The following is a 23,295-nucleotide window of genomic DNA, read 5'->3' as shown; positions in this document are numbered from 1 at the left end:
TTCAAAGCCCATGACACCTTTGGTAAAGGCTGTTCTCCAACTGGAGCGCTCACAGGCCAGTGTTTCCCAGTTGTCAGTGTTTATACTATATTTTTTTAGATTTGCCTTGAGAGAGTCTTTAAACATCTTTTGTTGACCACCATTATTATGCTTTTCATTTTTAAGTTCGGAATAGTGTAGTTGCTTTGGAAGACAATCATCAGGCATCCGAACAACATGACCAGTCCAATGAGGTAGATGTTGAAGAATCATTGTTTCATTTCCACAGATTAATCTCACTCTTAGGGCAACTGCAGGGCTAGAAGACCTCTCTGGAGGAAGCAGAGGATACAATGTAGGATAAACTGGCACCTCCGAAACAGAATTTGATTTTTTTTCTACCAGTATTTCAGAAGCAAACTAGACATGAAATGAATGTTCACTTTTGGTTTGGGGCTTTGGAATCTCTGGGAGACTGGGATGCGTAGTGTCTTTCTCTCCTGTCACACTTTGGACAAAAAGATTTCCTGAAGCTGCTATTTGCATTCCAAGCGAAGTTGCCATTGGTACCTTTGAAATGAACACGGCAGCTTCAGAGAGGAGATTTTTTTGAGAACCGTGGCAGAGCCATAAATATGTAACCTTTTCTCCCTCAAAGCCATATTCCTAAAGCTGCTCAGGCTGAAATACAATTGCTGTTTACATAACAAAAACACATACTGATTTTATTAACATCTCATCTGCTTTAGACCTCATAATACCATTGGGCCGGTGGAAAAAAGAACTAAACAAAGGCTCCAGTTTAAATATAAACTCAGATCTAACCTCATTGCATAGCTTTGGGGAAAGCATTTTTCTTTTAGCATTGGTGCTTCATGTGTCAATTGGGAATAAGAGCCTACCCTTGAGGGCGATTCTAATATAGATTTTTGTAAGAATTGCTACCAACTGTACACAATAAATCTACCACAACAATGGCAGCAATTTATTTTTTATTTATTTCTGCTACCAAAAAAGTAATAATAAGTAAATTGTGGTTATCTCCTGCTACTTAGCAACAATCTGGAGCACTACCGAACAAACAAACAACTCTAATCATTTTATTGGGTCATCAACACTCAGTAATTTTTAATTAGCGGAAAAAGGTACCATGTGTGCCTTTTAACAAAAATGTTTAATGTGATGCTAGCAGGGAGAATCTACTTATTGTAAATTTATTGTTATGTTTACAGAGGTCGGCGCAGAACAAATGTTAGTGACTGTTGGCTTATGACAGACGGTGGAAAAGGGAGAAGGATTAGATGAGGAGGAGAAACTTTTTCATCATTAAATTTAGCAAAGACTGCTCACCCTTAAGAGCATACTACAGGGTTTTTACTTTTAATTAAGTTTTAACTGCTGTTTATGGAAATTCTCCTCTAAATCAGTATCAAATATGTCCTAAAGCCATTCATACATAACCAGTAATTCATTCTGTGCTTGACAATCCGTCTGCCGGAGCTCTGTCAGCAAAATAGCTGATTATACTAGATTTGGTTGAGACTCATTTGCAATTTCTGATTAAACTGCTTTTATTGTACTGGATTGTAATGCTAATCAGAATTAAGCTAGGTGCTGAAACATGACCAACATTTATCAGAGAATGAGTTTGTTTCTTTTTCTTTCTCTCTCTTTTTTAAAAGAAGATCAGACCAAAAGTCTAAATGGAACTAACCTGTGGTCTGTTTATTAAGATTAGCACTAGAGCAAAACAAATTTGCAGTTCAAGGAATTTCCTAATTCTGAGATTTCATTTTGCGAGACTCTGGGGTGGGGTGGGGGGAATGCAACCAGAGGCTTCAAAGGCATGAGTTGATGATTAAATTAAAATGCTGCAAGGCTCTAAGGTAAACATTTGTACATCCTGTACTATTTATGCTTAAACAATAAGGACTTTGTTCTGCATATTCCAGACTAAATCAGGATCAGGATCTAATATAACCAAAACCCTCAGTTCCAAGACAAGCTTCAATGAGATTAATACCAGCCGTTAATTACTCTAGGCTTCTAATTGCAATATGCCATAGAATGCCAGCCTGAGTATTCTGTGCTGTCCTTCAGTTTACGATATGAAAGGTAATGGAAGATTGGTAAGCTTTGCTACTCTGAATGTAAAATAACCTTGAGATGCAGTTCAATCCAAAATCCAGTTATTCCATTGTTCGAAAAGCTACAACCCTATGCAACACTTCCTTTGGAGCAAGTGCCACTGAACACAGCTAGACATACTTTATTTTATTTTATTTTCTAAGAGATGCACTTCTGAAGGATAAAAGTGTATAGGATAGACGTATATAGGATAGAAGTGGTTCTGTACCTACTTAACTGAGCATAAGCTCCATTGAATTCAGTGGGATTCATTTCTGAACAGACTTTTAGAGAATGGCACAGAGTTATTAATCGATTTAGTACTAATCAAAATCCAACAATAAACTCAAAAGTACGTCTCGCTGAGTTCAGTGGCGTAAGAACGTAAGAAGAGCGTGCTGGATCCGGCCGCTGTTTCCTGTTCTCTCAGTGGCCATATGACACTTAAGTCCTTAGGGTTGCAGCCTTGCTTCCCGGTACATATTTTTAGGGACTGCTTAATTCAGTGCTTCTCAAGTAAGAGTGTGGTGCTGGGGTTATAGTATTGCACTAAGACTGTGACGATCTGGATTAAAACACCCACTCAGCCATGAAACGCATGGGTTGTCCTTGGGCAAGTCACCAACTCTAAGCCTAACCTTCCTCACAGGGTTGTTCTGAGGATAAAAATGTAGCAGAGGACCAGGTATGCTGTCTTGTGCATATATTATTCACATAGGGCCATTAATGCAACCTGGGCCCCTCCCCCACCACACCACAAGAGCTGTTCAACTCCTTCCCTGTTTCATCCTGTTCATTCCAGAAATGTCATCTACTCCTGTTCCACTCTCCTCCCTCCCTGTCTCACTCATTGCATTTTGGATGCCATGGATTGTTTTCAGAAATTCAGGCTCGGTCCATCATATATATTGATGGAGTATGTGGGGGATAATAACATTTTCAGCTTGGAACAGCAACGACCCTACTGGCAAAAGGCACCACCACAACCCTGCTGCCCCTTTAAAACTGTATATATTTTACAGATATTGCTTAATAGGTCATGTTGCACAGAGACAAGTATGAGGGGTTATTGGTGAACTAATCACAGTGGAAGACCAAACTGAGGCGATCACTTAAGCAGTGGAATCTTCCATGTGTTATCCCCAAAGGAATTTTACGCATAAATTACAAAACATATGCATTATTTACTACTTTTTAGTGTACGATTCCTGGACTTTCTAGAAAACAAATGTAAAAAAGATGCTAAATGAGCAGCTCAAACAGAAGCAGGCAATCGTTGCAAGAAGTGATCTGATACAGCAAAGCTTGAGTGCGTTGGAATCCACAAATCCATATCAAGATTGGTTTCCAATGGATTCCTCATGTATCCTTAGAAATTATGCAGGGTGTAGAGAAAGTGGACCAGGGGGTTGGGGAGAGAGTTTTTCTTCCTCTCTCATAATGTCAGAACTCAGGATCATGCAATCAGATGGGCTGGAAGCATGTTGTGGAAATAATTGGCAGTGAAAAGAAAAGAAAAGAAAGAGAGAGCACTTCTTCACACTACATATAATTCACATCTGGCTTCCACTGCCACAAGATGTAGTGATGGACACTGGCTCAGATGGATTTAAAGGGGCTTTAAACCAATTTGCGGAGGAAGAGTCTATACATGGTTTATACAGAAGAGTACATTCAGAGGGAGTATGAATGCAAGTTGCTGAAGAGCAGCAATGGGAATCAGATGGTTACTGCCTTCAAGTTCTGCTTGTGGTCTCTTAGAAGCATCCAACTGGGGCCTATGAAAATTTGGATGCTGGCTTAATCTAGCAGGGCTTCCCCCCCCCCCCCAATTCTTAGCAGTGTACACGGACCTTTACAGAGGAGTGTAAGCGACAGACAGAGCTCAGCCCTCAATAGCTTACAGCCTAGATCTGGACACTGAGAGTTGAAGCACACAATAAAGCCAGGGGAGGCTACAGGAAATGAGTGCAGTGGTACCTCGGGTTAAGAACTTAATTCGTTCTGCAGGTCTGTTCTTAACCTGAAACTGTTCTTAACCTGAAGCACCACTTTAGCTAATGGGGCCTCCTGCTGCTGCTGCGCCACCAGAGCATGATTTCTGTTCTCATCCTGAAGCAAAGTTCTTAACCCGAGGTACTATTTCTGGGTTAACGGAGACTATAACCTGAAGCGTATGTAACCCGAGGTACCACTTTATTTGTAAATACACACACACACACACACACACACACACACACACACACACACACCAGGTAGATCAGGCAATACCTCACTCAGTCTGAGGAGCAATAGTACCAGCTGCCCTCTCTAGCTACTTGGCAAATGGGCCACATCTCTGAGCTGTAACATTCAAATGCACATTTGAAATCTAACACACATTGGTTGATTTCTTGTGGTTTGGTGTCCTGGATGAAATCAGCTAATCACCTATGTATGCTGGGCCTACTTGGGTCATAACGAAGCATGACTGTCCCACATGCATGTCCTGTGATGTCAGAGATGGGACTGGTGCTCTGGCTAGGTGAGGGTAGCAGGCACACTCATAGTCCCCACCACCTATATGGGTCACATTGAAGAGGTTTCATCTGATCCAGAGATTAGTTGTCTCATCATTAAGTTAGTCTTCCACTCTAACTGAATTAAGTTAGAGTGGAACACTAACTTAGTGAGACAACAGAGTTTGGAAAACAGAGCAGTGAGGGGTAGGGAATGGTTCTGCCAATAAAACCCTGGTTTGAGTAGTATTCTGGGCTTGAGCTCCCATTAATTAAAAATAATGAAAACCATCTGTGAGCAAGCTATGAACCCAAGTAGTGCATAAAGGCAATACTTCCTGAAGAAACTAGCTAAGGATCACATGTGTGAAAATGTAACCATTGTTGTAGTCCAAGCTATGAAACTGGATTCTGCAGTTGGGGGTGTTACTATTTCACTATTCTTTGTGAATAAAGCCAGAATAGAAGATTATAGGATGTGAGATTTTACATTAGATTGGCATCTTTTAGGGAAAACTCGAAATAAGCTGAGGCCTCTTTCTGATCAAATTTCTCACTGATATCTGGCGTTTCTGATCGTCACTGTAATACATTTATCTTACGATGTGAGAGGGATGAAAAGAAATTTGTGATTCAGCAAAAAAAAAAGCACACAGTAAAACGGTAAAATCTGTTCTCAATGCTCAGGCTAATTAGTCTGTTTAATTAGACTGTCTAATTGGAGACTGTCTTGCTGTGAACAAGAATGAAGGTGTCAGAGGCACTGGATTAAAATGCTTTGCTGATTAGACTTTTTTTTTCCTTTTAGAAAATTAGAAATGTTATACATGTTCACATCGCTCTGAAATGGAAAGAAAGAAAGAAAGAAAGAAAGAAAGAAAGAAAGAAAGAAAGACACTCTTGCTTGCTCACCCCTAGTTACATTTATTACAGTTTTGTGGGACTCCATATCATTTCTTTTTCTACTGATGTCCAAAATAACAGCCTCAAATCGCTATGGGCAATTTTCATACTTTCATGTATTTTTATAGACAGTGTAATCAGTGGATGCTGGTCCATTATGGCAACTGGGGCACTGCCCCTTGCCTTAGTCTCCCCTAAGCCAGTCCCCACCTCCATACCTGATGACCCTGCCTTTTGGAAATGAGGCACAGCAGAAACTGTGGTGTTTTTATGTACACATATATACAATCTGAGCTTGCAATGGAAGAGTTCCCAGAATTACCACCCCAAAAGGGTCTTCTTTCTCCTTTAGCTACAGCCTTGATTTAAACAGACATGAAACGTTGACTCTCTTCCCAGTTTGTTGCTTTTTCCTTTGGTCCTTGCAAATGCTAAGCTGTGGCTTCATCTTTCTAACTATCTCAGAGTTGAAGGATTTGGCCCACCAATTTGCCATCTGACACAGAGCTTTCCTTTCCTTTTCATTTCCTTAATGGACCATCACCCAGGTGATCACCTCATCAGGAAGCTAGGACCCCTGACCATTAGGTCCATTTGTGGCTGACTCTGGGGTTGCGGTGCTCATCTCACTTTATTGGCTGAGGGAGCTTCCGGGTCATGTGGCCAGCATGACTAAGCCACTTCTGGCGAACCAGAGCAGCGCACGGAAACGCTGTTTACCTTCCCGCCGGAGCGGTACCTATTTATCTACTTGCACTTTGACGTGCTTTCGAACTGCTAGGTTGGCAGGAGCAGGGACCGAGCAACGAGAGCTCACCCCGTCGCGGGAATTCGAACCGTCGACCTTCTGATCAGCAAGTCCTAGGCTCTGTGGTTTAACCCGCAGCGCCATCAGGAAGCTAGTCTGCCTTATATTTTAGCACTTTCTGGATCCAGGGGTTAGAAGGCTTTTCCCATGCAGCCAACTACCTCTCCCCCCGCCCCCATTGTGCATGGTGGAGAAGCGGAGATGGACATGTGCAGTGCTCTTGCAGGCCCTCTCTGCCACCAGCAAAGCCACTGCCGTTGTCATGGTGGTGTGAGGTGAGGCACAGGCAGAGGAAGAAAAGGAGAAGGGAAGAGAGCAAGTAGCTGCCAGGTAGGGGCTGCGGCAGGGGAGGTGGCCAGCTGACTCACATGGCAGTGAGGCACCAAAAGACCCACGTCCCAATTTTCAGCTGAAGAATGTTGGAGGGTATGCTTTAAAGAGGTGTTTTTTGCCATACGGTACAAAACACTTGATTCATGGCTCTCCTCCTGTCTGTGCTGGTCCACACCAATAAGTGGGATTGTCTTCTTCAGTGAAATGGAGCAGAGGTAGCTTAAGTCTGCTCCCATCACAGCTTTTTGCTACGTCTCTCCAGTGTGGTGTAGTGGTTAAGAGCGGTAGTCTCATAATCTGGGGAACCGGGTTCGCGTCTCCGCTCCTCCACACGCAGCTGCTGGGTGACCTTGGGCTAGTCACACTTCTCTGAAGTCTCTCAGCCCCACTCACCTCACAGAGTGTTTGTTGTAGGGGAGGAAGGGAAAGGAGAATGTTAGCCGCTTTGAGACTCCTTCAGGTAGTGATAAAGCAGGATATGAAATCCAAACTCTTGTTCTCTTTGATCAGCTCTTCACTCTGATTCTATACAGACTGCCAGAAGCCCATCTGGAAGCAGCTTCACCTCCCCTAAATTGCCACATCCCTACTTGCTTCAGAGGGGATGAATTTAATACCTGGCCAGGCATTAAGTAATACCTGGCTGTACCAATCCCACACTCAAAATCAAAGCCTTCGCAAGCACAAAGTGCAAGGTATAATGCTGGTGCACACAAATGAAAGGAAATTTTACACTGAGTTGAGTGGGGTGTGGACTGAATCCACAGTCTGGATATGAGTAACCTTCTTTAATTAATAAAGAGAACTTTTAAAGGGCAAAACACATATCCATAAATTGCTTATGAAGTACTTGTGAGTCCTATAAACTTTACTTTCCTCCGCTTTTCAATTATATCAGTCCCACCAGTCATTGTTAGCTAAATACAGTCTGTCTTTTGGCTTACCCTATCACTCTTGGTAACATTAAAGCGTGTAGGCTGATACTTAATTCTCACGCTGACTTTCTGTCAGAGAATATAAGGGATTTTTTTTCTTTTTTAAAAAAAAATGTTGCATTTGCCTGAAAGGTACCATTTAAAGCAAGTAGAAAATTCATAGCTCTTATTTATAGTCCCATGATGGATTGTTAACCTAATTGCATTAGACAAACCAGAGATCAGTAAAATTCTATGAGTTGAAGTGCCGTCTGGAGTAAATTGCCACTGGTTCATCAGCAGTGCATAAGAGCTATGCTGTTCTACACCAGTCAGTAACCAGCTTACTCAACATTTTCAGGTTTCAGAGGCTTGCCTTTTGCTTGTCAGTTGGTTATTTTTTACAACGTGCCTCCAGCAATCCCATGAAGATCACCCTCTCACGATACGTCTGCAATGCAAGAGCTCATGTGCTGTGAAATGTCCATGTGTTCCAGCTGCCCATGCGGATGGGGGGGGGCAGAAACGGCTGTGTAAAATCTTAAACTATATTAGTGGGGATTAGAGTTAAGATCGCTGAGTATTGTGTCACAGCTGTTTCCCAAACTCACCACAGATTGTATTGGAACTTGAGCATTAGGCCTGGTCTAACACAAACAGCTGATTACATAATAAAACCATCCCTTGACTGAACCACTTCAGGTTGCAGATGGGAGATTTTGTGATTAATTCTACTTCATTAAAAAAAATCCATTCACATAGAAAACTCAAGGTTAGGGGACAAGGAGGCTAAATTAATCTTTCCCTGTGTTATGTACTGAATTGAATAGGATCCAAAATGCAGCAGTCTGATTGGTCCTAGAACAATGCAGCAGTATGATTGGTCCGCAGGAACCACCCAATCCAGCTCCAGGTGGAAGTGAATCCACAACCTGATTGGCCTACAGGAGGATCCCGGAATTAGCCAATCACGTGCAACCCATTGTGTAAATAATGTATATAAAGCAGATATTGTGGGGGAACTTCCATTCCTCTTCACCACTATGAGCTGAATAAAGAGCATGAAATCCACTCTCGACTCCGAGTATATTTCACCCTGGTAGGCTGTTTTATTTATGACAAAGATGGGGAACCAATGGCTTCCTAGGCGATGTTGAACTACAACTCTTTTCATCCCTGGCCATTGGACAGATGGGCTGAGAATGATGGGAGCTGGAGTCCAATAGCATAATAATAATAATAATAATAATAATAATAATAATAATAATAATAATAATAATAATTTATTTATACCCCGCCCATCTGGCTGGGCCTACCCAGCCACTCTGGGCGGCTTCCATAGAAACAAAAAATACACTAAAATATCACACGTTAAAAACTTCCCTGAACAGGGCTGCCTTAAGATGTCTTCTGAATGTCAGGTAGTTGTTTATTGCTTTGACATCTTGTGGGAGGGCGTTCCATAGGGCGGGCGCCACTACCGAGAAGGTCCTCTGCCTGGTTCCCTGTAGCTTTGCTTCTCGCAATGAGGGAACCGCCAGAAGGCCCTCAGCGCTGGACCTCAACGTCCGGGCAGAACGATGGGGGTGGAGACGCTCCTTCAGGTATACTGGACCGAGGCCGTTTAGGGCTTTAAAGGTCAGCACCAACACTTTGAATTGTGCTTGGAAACGTACTGGGAGCCAATGTAGGTCTTTCAAGACTGGTGTTATATGGTCTCGGCGGCCGCCCCCAGTCACCAGTCTAGCTGCCGCATTCTGGATTAGTTGTAGTTTCCAAGTCACCTTCAAAGGTAGCCCCACGTAGAGCGCATTGCAGTAGTCCAAGCGGGAGATAACCAGAGCATGCACCACTCTGGCGAGACAGTCCGCAGGCAGATAGGGTCTCAGCCTGCGTACCAGATGGAGCTGGTAAACAGCTGCCCTGGACACAGATTTGACCTGCGCCTCCATGGACAGCTGTGAGTCCAAAATGGCTCCCAGGCTGCGCACCTGGTCCTTCAGGGGCACAGTTACCCCATTCAGGACCAGGGAATCCTCCACACCTGCCCGCCTCCTGTCCCCCAAAAACAGTACTTCTGTCTTGTCAGGATTCAACCTCAATCTGTTAGCTGCCATCCATCCTCCAACCGCCTCCAGACACTCACACAGGACCTTCACCTCCTTCACTGGTTCTGATTTAAAAGAGAGGTAGAGCTGGGTATCATCTCAAGGGCCACTGGTTCTCCATCTCAGATCTATGGGTTATATTTGTATGGTGGGAAGCATTTGAGCATGTAATCCCCTGCCTACAGTATGGAGCGATATAATTGTGGTACTCTTTGGTTTCTTTGAACCTTAGAATTTCCAGGCCATTTGACACGAGACCCTGAAAATCAACACATATATATGGATGTTCAGGGGATGAGGAAAAAGAGCTGTTTAAATTTTTGTCTTGCATTGGAATATCAAACTTGGGGCAATAATTATCAAACAAGTGATCCACCTTGTAGATTTAGAGATGGCAATAACCCTAGCTGATGATGGCACTATGTCAGAAAAAGTACATTTTAATCAGGTCTTCACCTTCCAGGTCTTCCCCATCCAGCATAGGTCCATTTCTGCACCAAAATCCATGCTTTTGGTCATACCGTTTTAGGGTCAAGGAAGTCAAGTCAGGGAATGCTGCAGAAAACCACTAGAACTTGCATCCAGTTTGCATGGTGCATTCTTTACTGCAGCATTCCCTGACTTGATTCCCTCAAGAGGCTTGGCACCCCAACTTGCCTTTTCCTTCGCACCGCCAGCCTTGCTGGCTAGGACTCATATCTTTTTTCAAAAGATATTTATTAAAAATTTTAAAATATAACAATGAAAATAAAAATAAAAGGAAACAAAATACAAAATACAACATAAAAACAGTTAAAAAACAAATAATTTTCCATAACATATCTCCCTTACGCTTATTTCCCCAGACCTCCTCATATCTCCCTTCTTTGTATTCCACTTCAATTTGTTAGTTCAGCAAATCCTTACCATTAAGCTTTTACCCATTTATAAACCTTTTTTTTCGTATCTCCTAAAGCATTACAGCTGGAAACCCCTTAGTTTCTATCCAACATCCTTCTAACATTCATTAATTTTACAATATTTCTGTAAATAGTCTTTAAATTTCTTCCAGTCTTCTTTCACCAACTCTTCTCCCTGGTCTCGTATTCTGCCAGTCATTTCTGCCAATTCCATGTAGTCAATCACCTTCATCTGCCATTCTTCCAGAGTGGGTAAATCTTGTGTCTTCCAATACTTTGCAATGAGTATTCTTGCTGCTGTTGTAGCATACATTAAAAAAGTTCTATCCTTCTTTGGCACCAATTGGCCGACAATGGCCAGGAGAAAGGCCTCTGGTTTCTTCAGGAAGGTATATTTAAATACCTTTTTCAGTTCATTATATATCATTTCCCAGAAAGCCTTAATCTTTGGGCACGTCCACCAAAGGTGAAAGAATGTACCTTCTGTTTCTTTACATTTCCAACATTTGTTATCGGGCAAATGATAGATTTTTGCAAGCTTGACTGGGGTCATGTACCACCTGTATATCATTTTCATAATATTCTCTCTTAAGTCATTACATGCCGTAAACTTCATACCTGTGGTCCATAACTGTTCCCAGTCAGCAAACATAATATTATGTCCAACATCTTGTGCCCATTTAATCATAGCAGATTTCACCGTTTCATCCTGAGTATTCCATTTCAACAGGAAGTTATACATTCTTGACAGATTCTTAGTTTTGGGTTCTAACAGTTCTGTTTCTAATTTTGACTTTTCCACCTGGAAGCCGATTTTCTTGTCCAAATTATATGCCTCCATTATCTGATAATAATGAAGCCAATCTCTCACTTTGTTTTTTAATTTTTCGAAACTCTGCAATTTTAATTTGTCTCCTTCTTGTTCCAAAATTTCCCAATATGTCGGCCATTTGGTCTCCATATTGAGCCTTTTCTGAGCTTTTGCTTCCATTGGTGACAACCACCTTGGGGTTTTATTTTCCAATAAGTCTTTATATCTTACCCAGACATTAAACAATGCTTTCCTGACAATATGGTTTTTGAATGCTTTATGTGCTTTGACCTTATCATACCATAAATATGCATGCCATCCAAATACATTGTTAAAACCTTCTAAGTCTAAAATGTTTGTGTTTTCAAGAAGTAGCCATTCTTTCAACCAGCAAAAGGCTGCTGATTCATAGTAAAGTTTAAGGTCTGGCAGGGCAAATCCACCCCTTTCCTTCGCATCTGTTAATATCTTAAATTTTATTCTGGGCTTCTTGCCCTGCCAGACAAATCTAGAGATATCTCTCTGCCACTTCTTGAAGCAATCCATTTTGTCCACAATTTGCAATGTTTGAAACAGAAACAACATTCTTGGCAATACATTCATCTTTATCACAGCAATACGACCCAGCAGTGAAAGCTTCAAGTTTGACCAGATTTCTAAATCTTTTTTCACTTCGACCCAGCATTTTTCATAGTTGTCTTTAAATAAGTTCCCATTTTTGGCTGTCATGTTAATCCCCAAATATTTCACTTTCTTTACCACAGTCAATCCTGGTAATCCAAAACATCTGAATGGGACCAGGTTGGGCAAGGTTGCTTCACAGTACAGTGGTACCTCAGGTTAAGTACTTAATTCTTTCCGGAGGTCCGTACTTAACCTGAAACTGTTCTTAACCTGAAGCACCACTTTAGCTAATGGGGCTTCCTGCTGCTGATGCACCACCAGAGCACGATTTCTATTCTCATCCTGAAGCAAAGTTCTTAACCCGAGGTAATATTTCTGGGTTAACAGAGTCTGTAACCTGAAGTGTATGTAACCTGAAGCGTATGTAACCCGAGGTACCACTGTATTGAGTACTCAGCAATAGTTAGATTAGAAGAGAGGTGAGCTAGACTTAAGATCTTCCTTAGTTGAATTGCTCTATTTATCTTATCCTGGGGAATATATTCCACATGGCGACAGATATTTTTGTGAGTCATGGTTTGGTGGCAAAAGTTTCCACCTGCAACAATGAGTGAAGCACTTCCAGATAAATATGGTCAAATGGATCCCAAAAAAATCCAAGCTATCTTATGAACCACTCAGAAACCGAACTGTTGCCAGTATTTTTTTCTTCCCCCAGTTGCACACAACAATGCTATGCAAGTGCCCGAAGCCTATTCATTTGTGGTTTCTAATATGCTTTCACATCAGGATGATTTTCCATTACTTCATTTCTGTAATAACACACGTTTGCAGCTGCAGGTTAATATTAAAGCAAGAAATTGACCTAAGGAGGTTCCAGCTAAATATTCTGCCCGGTTTCCTTCCACGGCCAAGAATGAGGGATGGATTCTTTAAGAAAGTCATTTCTTTTTAATGGATCTTTCATACTGCGTGATTTCCTTATTACACAAAAGTTTATATAGCCAATATTTAGTTTATGTCCCAAAGCAGGAATATTGAAATGCTGGAATGTTTTCAATGCAAATCTATTGCTGATATCATGGAGACCTTTTGATACTATATAAGCATTTTAAGCGAAATAAATCAGCGGTTCTTTTGCATTAAGACCTGAATATCACCACACATACCTTTGGATTCTTATAGTTTAACCAGTGATAATAGATGTCTATTTCATTTTAAGTCTTACATTATTATCCCTTGCTGTAAAAAAAATAAAAAAATTATTTACTTTTGAATTTATTTATGTACTGATGTTTTTGTCTTAAAAGTCCATTTTCGGAAGACACAGGAGTTACCCACACTGGAAGAATGGCAGATGAAAGTGATGGACTACATGGAATTGGCAGAAATGACTGGCAGAATTTGTGACCAGGCAGAAGAGTCGGTGGAGGAAGACTGGAAGAAATTAAAGGACTACTTGCAGAAGCACTGTAAAATTAAGGAATGTTAAAACGATGTCTGATGGAAAATAAGTGGTATTGGTAAAAAGATTTCTAAGGAAATGTAAATAGGGATTGATAATTGGAAAATTGATATTTATAATAGGTTAATATCTTGAGTGAGGATAAATGTTAGAGGGTAAGGATTTGCTGAATTTAATATCTGAACTTGAATACAAAATGGGAGGTGTGAGGAGGTCAAGAAACTAGTGAACGAAGTATAAGATTTGAAAATACTAATCTATTTTCTGTTTTGTTTTTGGGTTTTTCTTTTTGCTCTTATTCTTTCTCCCCCCCCCCCTTCTTTTGTTAACTGTTTTCTATTGTGTAATTCTTATGTGTTTTGTTTTTGTATTTCTATATTTTTGTAGTTTTTCTTATGTTTAAATTTTGGAATTTTTTATTGTCTGTGAAACTTTAATAAATATTTTTAAAAAAAAAATAAAAAACAATAGTTCACTAAAAAAGAAAAAAAAGAAAAGTCCATTTTCAAAAAATGGAAAACTTGCCATGATTTTCCAAACCACATAATGAACATAAAAGCACATGCAAATGAAACACTTGATTAAAACAGTTAAAGATTGGGAATATAATAAGGAGCTTACAGTTGTTCCCAAGGTTCTCATTTACACTCCTATATGCACATTGTAATGCTACTTCTGAATATATGTTCATATCATCACTGTTCCTAATCGTCTATTTAGCTTTTTGATGGCCATAAAAACATTGAGTTGATGTTCCCAAGAAACTCATTATTGCTTTAATAGTAAACGCTTTATTAAACCATGTCCAGATTGGAGCAAATTCTCCAGTGAGGTCTGGATATACCATTTAACTATGTGATTTGTAGTGCCTCATGGTCATCCAGGTAACGTATGAGAGTTAACTGACAAGCAAGAGACAGAAAACCAAAGATTTGGTGTAAAGTTGTTGCAAGATCATCTCATGCTCCTTTATCATAACCTTACAGCACTACAACCTCCTTTCCTCTATAGGATGGCTGATTCATGTATTACCATAGCAATGGGGGAAGTTTCTTCCCTGTATAATTGTGGTCTTCACAATAGCTGTGAACTTAGTGAAAATAAACACTCGAAGTGCCGTTTATTTCAGTGAGAGAGTTTAGTAAAGGCTTCCTCAACCTCAGCCCTCCAGATGTTTTTGGCCTACAACTCCCATGATCCCTAGCTAGCAGGACCAGTGGTCAGGGATGATGGGAATTGTATTCTCAAAACATCTGGAGGGCCAAGGGTGAGGAAGCCTGGTTTAGGATATGAACAGCTCACAGCAATTAAGATTCAAGGACCTCAAGGTGATTCACTTTGGCTGAATCTGTACAACATCCTCTCTTCCTTTCCTGCAGGTTTCATGCCTACCCAATCTGCTCTGAAAGATCCCTCAGCCTCTAGAAAAGGCTTTGTGGTGGCATGATGAGTCTGTTCTGCTGGCGGAGAGATACCACTGGATGTCACCTTCTGTACAGGGCTGTCTGTACAGGGCTGTCTTAAGCATATGTGGCGCTGGGCTGCAAAGATCTGCCTGTGCGCCCCTCCCCGGGTAGGCCAGTCCCAGTCATGCGGGAGGGCGGAGCCAGCCGGCCTCCTCAGTGTCTCACTGGCTTGGTTGCCCCCGAACTCGCAGCGCAGATAGACGGGCTCTTCCCCAGACTCAATTCTCGGGCCCCGGACTCTTGGCCTGGCGCCCCTGAGAGCCCGGCACCCAGGTGCCCCACACCCCTAGAGCCTATGGGTAAGATGGCCCTGCTTCTGTATTTAAATGATAATCAAGTTATTTAAAATAAAATAGAAACCAGCCACCTGTAACAGTTTTAGTCGATCCATTCTATACAGAAACTGAAACAACCTCAATTTCAAAGGAACTTTTGCTCTTTGACAAGAGGGAAAATGCTGCAAAACACAATTCAGGACTTTCATTCCTGATTTATTAATGGTTGTTAATTGCCACTTTAGGGCAAAAAAAAAGGGAAAACAATTCAGCACTGACTTTTTGAAGAGTGGCTGTTAATCACTATTTTGGATTCGTGGCTGGTGCCTTTGGATACTGTTTTGTATCGCTTTGAATATTCATGTGTTGCTCGTGTCATCTAGTGTCACTAATTAGCATTTTAATCATTGATTTCCCTACCTCTGGTATGTATGTCATTTCCCTTCCCTGCCTACACCTTTTGCTCTTGGATACCATATAAAAGCCTTTTATTGTGTGTTTTGTATTCATGTTTGGTTCTTTTCTCTCCACTTGAAACCTTACCCTGCTGGCCATGTGCATTAGATGGTTAAAAAAACACAATGTATGATTTGGCAAAGCGGTTTTGCTCTTTTTGAATGTGGCACAGGCCCTATGTGATAAGGGAGAAGATTTGTAAATATCACTTTTAAGTTACTTCCCAGGCAGTGCACATGTACCAAAGAATCGTAGTGCAAGCATCTGGTATTGATTAATTTCACTTGGGCTCAAACCTGTGGCCAGAAATGTTTTATTGTAGGGAAATATCTAGAACTTAAACACAGGAAGCTTATTAGAAATGTATCTTATTATATTAAGCATTAATACAATTTAATTACATACAATTTTAAAACAAGGTCCTAGTTCATGTCAGCTGCTTCAGTGATTTTATACTCAGTTGACCAGAAACCTAGAATGTGGGAGTAGATTTATTGTCTAGGGAGCAATTGAGTAGGGTACCACCTCCATCTTTTTCTTTTTAAAACCTCAGACCTTCGTGTGGTCCCACCCACTTTTGCCTCTGGCCCCGCTAGCTGCTAAACCTAGAAAGTTAAGCACAATGGAATAGGACCTTTAGACTGGGGGGGGGATCCCTACCCCTACTTCAGATGGGAAAAATGTGATAAGCCACTGGTGGTATTTGACCCCTAGTAATTTAGCAACTTAATAGGGACAAATAGGGACACGGGTGGCGCTGTGGGTAAAAGCCTCAGCGCCTAGGGCTTGCTGATCAAAAGGTCGGTGGTTCGAATCCCTGCGGCGGGGTGCGCTCCCGTTGCTCGGTCCCAGCGCCTGCCAACCTAGCAGTTCGAAAGCACCCCCGGGTGCAAGTAGATAAATAGGGACCGCTTACTAGCGGGAAGGTATACGGCATTTCCGTGTGTGGCTCTGGCTCGCCAGAGCAGCGATGTCACACTGGCCACGTGACCCAGAAGTTTCTCCGGACAGCGCTGGCCCCCGGCCTCTTCAGTGAGATGGGCGCACAAACCTAGAGTCTGTCAAGACTGGCCCGTACGGGCAGGGGTACCTTTTACCTTTAAGTTAGCAACACTGGTGGTGCTGTGGGTTAAACCACAGAGCCTAGGACATGCCAATCAGAAGGTCGGCGGTTCGAATCCCCGTGATAGGGTGAGCTCCCGTTGCTCGGTCCCTGCTCCTGCCAACCTAGCAGTTCGAATGCACATCAAAGTGCAAGTAGATAAATAGGTGCCGCTCCAGCGGGAAGGTAAATGGCATTTACGTGCGCTGCTCTGGTTTGCCAGAAGCGGCTTAGTCATGCTGGCCACATGACCCAGAAACTGTACGCCGGCTCCCTTGGCCAATAAAGCGAGAAGAGTGCTGCAACCCCAGAGTCAGCCACAACTGGACCTAATGGTCAGGGGTCCCTTTAGCAAAAATGTATAGAACAAGTACAAATACCTGCTGGAAATGTAAAGAAAAGGAAGGTACCTTTTATCATATGTGGTGGTTGTGTAAGGTAATAAAAGCTTTCTGGGAGATGATATATGATGAAATGAAAAAAATGCTTTAAATAACTTTTGTTAAAAATCCAGAAGCTTTTCTATTAGGAATCATAGGTACCGACATTCCGAAGGAGCAGAAAAGACTTTTTATGTATGTGACAACAGCTGCTCGGATGCTACTAGCCCAGAGATGGAAAGAAGACAAAGTCCCTAACAGAGAGGAATGGCAAACTAAGATGATGGACTATGCCAAAATGGTAAAGTTGACTGGAAAAGCTCAGGAACCAAGAGGACAATTATTTTAAAAAAGAATGAGAAAAAATTATAATTTATTTAAGAGACCACTGCAAGCAGATGAAAACATTAGCAGGATTTTAACCTCACTTGCAATGTAACAAATACTGTGGAAAATAAGAATGGATACAAAATATAGATTATGGAATAATATGCAGTTGTAAATGTTGACAATAGGACCCATGGGGTGAAGTCTCGAGATTTGGAATAAACAATTGGATTGTTATAAATTTATGTTTGTAAAATCAAATAAAAATGAGAGAGAGAGAGAGAGAGAGAAAGAGAGAGAGAGAGAGAGAGAGAGAGAGAGAGAGAGAGAGAGAGAGCGAGAGAGAGAGAGAGAGAAATGTGATAAGCCAGCCTTGCTGCGCTTGCAGGCTCTCCTGGTCATTTTTCTGAATGGGGACCTTGACTTCTACCCCAATATCCTCCCTGACAGCACCAGACTGGGTGCAGTGGGGCAGAGATGAGTTTTCAGCAATTTGTAAATAGTGGTTGGTAGGTGGTGATCAGCTGGGGAAAGGTGGATTTAAAAAATACACAAAAATATCCCCGTGTCTTCTTGAGGCAAGTGTTGGTATTTTCATCTACGCCACACCCCCCACTTGTGCAATTCCCTCCCTGAAGCAGACATGTCCTTTGCCTTCTTTGTTAGCACATAGGTGCTAGGTAAAGGGATCTTTATTTATTTTTTAACCCAGGCATTGAGAGATGTTGGTTGCTTTTAACTGAATCCCACAGCCTGCTGTTTTATTGCAGTCTTAGTGAATGCATTTGTTTTCATGGTGTCTTTATGCGGTCGTAAGTCTCCCTGAAATCAAGTTGATATAGGGAAGCCTATAATTTTAAGACATAAAAAGCCAATTCTGAAATGCTGGCATGCTGATCGTCTTCTGAAATAATCACGGAACCTCGAGTTTCCCAGTGTGATGTGCACGCCAATCTCTAAGCGGCGAACGGTTTCATGAGTGCCAGCATAGACCCTAGGTGGGTTTGGAATGAAGGCCACTGGAAACTGCTCACACTGATTCGGACCATTGGCCCAGAGCCAGTGTGGTGTAGTGGTTAAGACTCGTAATCTGGGGAACCGGGTTCGCATCTCCGCTCCTCCACATGCAGCTGCTGGGTGACCTTGGGCTAGACACACTTCTCTGAAGTCTCTCAGCCCCACTCACCTCACAGAGTGTTTGTTGTGGGGGAGGAAGGGAAAGGAGAATGTTAGCCACTTTGAGACTCCTTCGGGTAGTGATAAAGCGGGATATCAAATCCAAACTCCTCTTCTTCTTCTTCTTCTTCTTCTTCTTCTTCTTCTTCTTCTTCTTCTTCTTCTTCATCTAGTTCAGTGATGTCTACACTGACTGGCAGCAGCTTCCCAGACTTGTAGAGAGGATTATTTCCCCACCTTACCTGCAGATGCTGGCAACTGAACTTGGGAAGATCTGCATGCAAAGCAAGTGGAAAGCACCCAATTCCCTCCCATCCATTAAAACTGGGGAGGATTGTGCTCCTATTTCCTCTATTAATTTATAAACAAATGGCAGCCACTTTTTTAAAAAAAAAACTTCAAGTGGGAGAGAACTCTCAAGCTTGGTGTGAGGCTTCTCTCTCTCTAAGAGGTGGTTAGTTCACACAGGTTTTGCGTGACCCTGATGAAATCTGTATAAAAGTTGTTGTTTTTTAAGAAATGTGGAAAATAGAAAAATAAAAGTATGTGGTTTGAAATGGGAATGCTTAATTTAAGAAAAGCATGGTTGTATGTAAAATCTGCATAATGATTGGGAGACATTAAAAAAAAGACACGCGATTACAAGGGAGTAGTGAGGGCAAAGACAACAACAGATGACACAACGGAGATGTGCTATAGATAAAGAAAAGAAAAGAAATGTTCCCCGAATTAAATTGGCAATATGAGAAAGCGCAATTACTTACCACAATGGACTGTGACGATAGATGTTGTTTTTGAGCTTAAAAAATTAATAATTCAAGATATTAAAAGCCTCCGATCTCTCAAGAAGAGTGGGGGAAAACAAGGAACAAAGCTATAGAGAAAAGATCAAACATATATTAAGTGGGGAACAATACAGAGGTGACGAACAAACCCTGGAGCATCAGTGTTCACTGATTAACAAACATCCGATAACACAAAAGGAAAATGAACTTTTAAAAAGATTATTAGAATGTTCTTTTACATAAAAGTAATATCATTTGTTGTCCCATTGCAATGAATTTCATATAAACATGTGCAGTTGGTAACAAATGCTTTCAGTCTTTTCTTTACCCGAAAGCTAACGAGTAGGGAAATGGGCACTATAAAATGGCCAAAAAAAATATCTGTATCTAATTGAGGGAGGTGTGTGGTACCAACATGCAGTATACATGGGCAAATGCTGGGGGCCCCAGAGTGGCTATAGGGCAGTGATGGGAGCAAGCTTCTGGGGGCCACATGCCAGGGCTGGACAGAGCCAAAGCAGAACACACATTCCTATACCCCTCCTTCCTCCATTCAGGCAGTTACAAAAACAGTGAACAGATTCTTGGGCTGGAGTATTGTTTATGGGGGGTTGAGAGAGCTTGTTGCTGTTATTGATATTATTGTTGTATCTTTACTCTTAGATTTTATGATTTACGTGGAAATTATTTCCATTTGATTGTGCACGTTTTGGTGTGTTTTATTTATTGTTTATGACTTGTGCTATGTTTGTAATTATGTAAATCTTGTCATGTTGTAAGCCGCCTTGAGCCTAGTTTGAACTATGGAAAGGCAGCATACAAATAAGACGACGCTGACAATGATGAAACAGATGCACTCCAGCCATGCAAAAACACTCAAGGAGGGCACAAAACAGGTTCTGTGGCTGCCAATAGAGAATTCTGAGGAAGGAGGAGGAGGAGGAGGAGGAGGAGGAGGAGGAGGAGGAGGAGGAGGAGTTCGGACTTGATATCCCGCCTTTCGCTCCCCTTACGGAGTCTCAAAGCGGCTAACAATCTCCTTTCCCTTCCTCCCCCACAACAAACACTCTGTGAGGTGAGTGAGGCTGAGAGACGTCAGAGAAGTATGACTGGCCCAAGGTCACCCAGCAGCTGCATGTGGAGGAGCGGGGAAGCGAACCCGGTTCACCAGATTACGAATCCACCGCTCTTAATCACTACACCATGCTGGCTCTTGAAGGACCACATTTGGGCCCAAGTCTTCTCCACCCATGCTTTAGGGTGCACCACAGCTGATGTAGTGACACTTAGCAGTGGCGGCTGAGGGAGGAGGAAGAGATAACTGCTGTGTCTGTGTGCCAGGATCCCATGTAGAGAGCCCAATTGCTTTCTCAATACCTGGAGGTGGGTCTGGGTCTGGAAGATGATACTTCAGATATTGGCAGAAAGCTAGGCATATTCCTTCTGCTTCCTAATCACCTGGGTTGCTGTTACACACCTGTATTTCATTACGTACCTGAAAAAAGGTTCTGAAGCATAAACTCATACATTTTATTGTAGCCTATTAGGGTAGCAAGCCTCTACATCAACCCTAAAAATCCCTGACAGAGTAATCTGAGGGAGGGGAATAGTGACTCTTTCTACTCTGAGCCAGTTGTTCTGAAGGTGCAGGATGCTTTGTTTTGGCCAAGTAATTTGGCGCAATACTTTGTTGGTTCCTTTCTGACTCTCCTGTTCTAGAACTTCAGAATGGAACACAACACTGCTCCTTGGGTCCCCTGGCTTCATTTTCTACATCACAGAAACAAACAAAGACATGATACCCATGAAGAACGTAAGACAAGCCTGCTGGATCAGGTCAGCGGCCCATCGAGTCCAGCATCCCGTTCTCACAGTGGCTTACCAGATGTCTATGGGAAGCATTCTGCCCACCTGCACTTCCAAGCAACTGGTTTGCCTCTGGCAGAGGAGGTAGAACACAGCCATCACAGCTGGTAGCCGTTGATAGCCTTATCCCCCATGAATTTATCCAATCCTCTTTCAAAACCATCAAAGTTGGTGGCCATCATTGCCTCCTGTGGGAGCATTAAAGCACCTATAACTCCTGGGACTCCGCTACCCAGCTGCCAATAAAACGTTTTAAGTGTGTTGTAAAGTGCAATGTACAAATGTGACGCGAGGTGGCGACAGTGAGCTATGCCAAATTCAATGTGTTTTTCAAAACATTTTTAAAGCATTTTCACAACTTTTTTTTATATGTGTGTAGATTCCACCCCAATCAAGAAAAAAACAAATTAGCATGTAGTATGATAGTTTATTTCCTTCACCGAATAGTCTCTAGCATTCAATGGTTGTAGGAGAAAAATAGGATAGAACTGCAGGCCAATCCTTCACATCAGGGATAGGCAACATAGCTGGACTATTACATCCATGATCATTGGCTGTGCTGGCTGGGAATAATTGAGCTAATAGAAATTGTAGCCCAATATCATATGGAGGACCACAAGTTCCCCATCTCTACTATACATTCATGCTCAAACATCACTCCCGTTGAGTTCCATAGGGCTTGCTCCCCAATAAGGGGGCCTAAGGATCACAGAATCATAGAACTGAAGAATTGGAAGGGACCCTGAGGATCATCTAGTCCAACCTGCAATGCAGGAATATGCAGCTATCCCACAAGGGAATCGAACCTGCAACCTTTGCATTATCAGCACCACGCTCTAACCAACTGAGCTATCTGGAATAAAATCCTACATGCAATTTCCTGAGAATAAACCCTATTGAACTCAATGGGGCTTATTTTTAGTAGACACCTATAGGGTTGTGCTGTTTTTCAGTTATATTTTTAGCTAACATGTTCGTTTTAAAAATTTAGTATACTATACCACTTTTCATAAAACTTTATAAAGCTCTGGACATTAAAAAATATTTTAAAAAATACATATGGCCAATTGAAACAATGAAAATAGTCAGTACAGAAAACAAACAGGAGCAAAATTAACTTATTTCAAATGCTCCTTGGAAAATAAAAGTCTTGACCTATCTTCAAAAAGACAGCTGGTTAAAAACTTTAACAACTAACAGTTTGGGTATCTCGAGCCCAAAAGTAAAATGTCCCCAATAGCATTGCAAAGCACAGAGCTTCAATCAAGTGGCTCTTCAGACGTTAAGGAGGAAATCAAGAGACCCTCCATGCGTATCTTGATTTGTGTCTGAGCACAAATATTTGCTTCTGGCTTCAGAAAAACAAGGGGAATTGGTTTTCCTTAAATGAGCACCCATTTCTAGCAAGTGACTGATTGGAGGATAACAAAATCCCGGTATAGAAATGATCGAGAAATGCTTTCTATATCTCTTTAAATATGCTTTTATGTTGATCTGCACAATTCATTATTCCAAGTCCTAGGAGAAAACACAGTGGAGTCAAATACTATTGATGACCGTGATGTTGGGTAGAAACTGGGAATCTCAGTGACACCGAATTCCTCCTCTAAACTTACTCAAATTGTGTGAATTTTCTTTTCTTTTCTTTTCTTTTCATTTTCATTTTCCTTCTTTTTAAAAATCCTCCTCATTATTTCCACTAGACGATTTTGCTTCTGAGCCATTGGTTTTGTCTCCTCCCCCCCCCATGGATTAGTCCAGTCTTTCCGAACCTGGTGCCCTCCAAGTCCCATCAGACCAGCCTACATGACCCATGGTCAAGTTGTCATCCAAAGCATCACATTTCTCTGCCACACAAAAACATACATTCAGGTACATCAATTCTCTCTCTCCTGCACATACACATAAAGCCTCTGTTATTCCTATCCCTACTGGCACCCTCATTATCTTCTCCAAATTACTAATTATCACTTGGGTAATTAAGGTTATCTTA

At 41.8% G+C, this 23,295-nt stretch overlaps 1 long non-coding RNA gene across 27 annotated transcripts in view; it reads right to left on the bottom strand.

Annotated features, from left to right (window-relative positions):
• LOC308595157 overlaps positions 1-23,295 on the bottom strand; it is a 231,853-nt gene that overhangs the window by 64,893 nt on the left and 143,665 nt on the right. For 2 of the 27 annotated variants that reach the window (XR_014011804.1, XR_014011805.1), the window contains one exon: positions 22,371-22,820. The exons of the other annotated variants lie outside the window; for them this stretch is intronic. This is a non-coding gene — a long non-coding RNA (uncharacterized lncRNA). Of the gene's footprint in view, positions 1-22,370; positions 22,821-23,295 lie in introns of those variants that run through there. 27 annotated transcript variants of the gene reach the window in all.

Source organism: Podarcis bocagei (assembly GCF_964188305.1).
Source record: "Podarcis bocagei genome assembly, chromosome: 9".
Lineage (NCBI taxonomy): Eukaryota > Metazoa > Chordata > Lepidosauria > Squamata > Lacertidae > Podarcis > Podarcis bocagei.
This window is presented reverse-complemented; position numbering and strand designations above follow the sequence as displayed.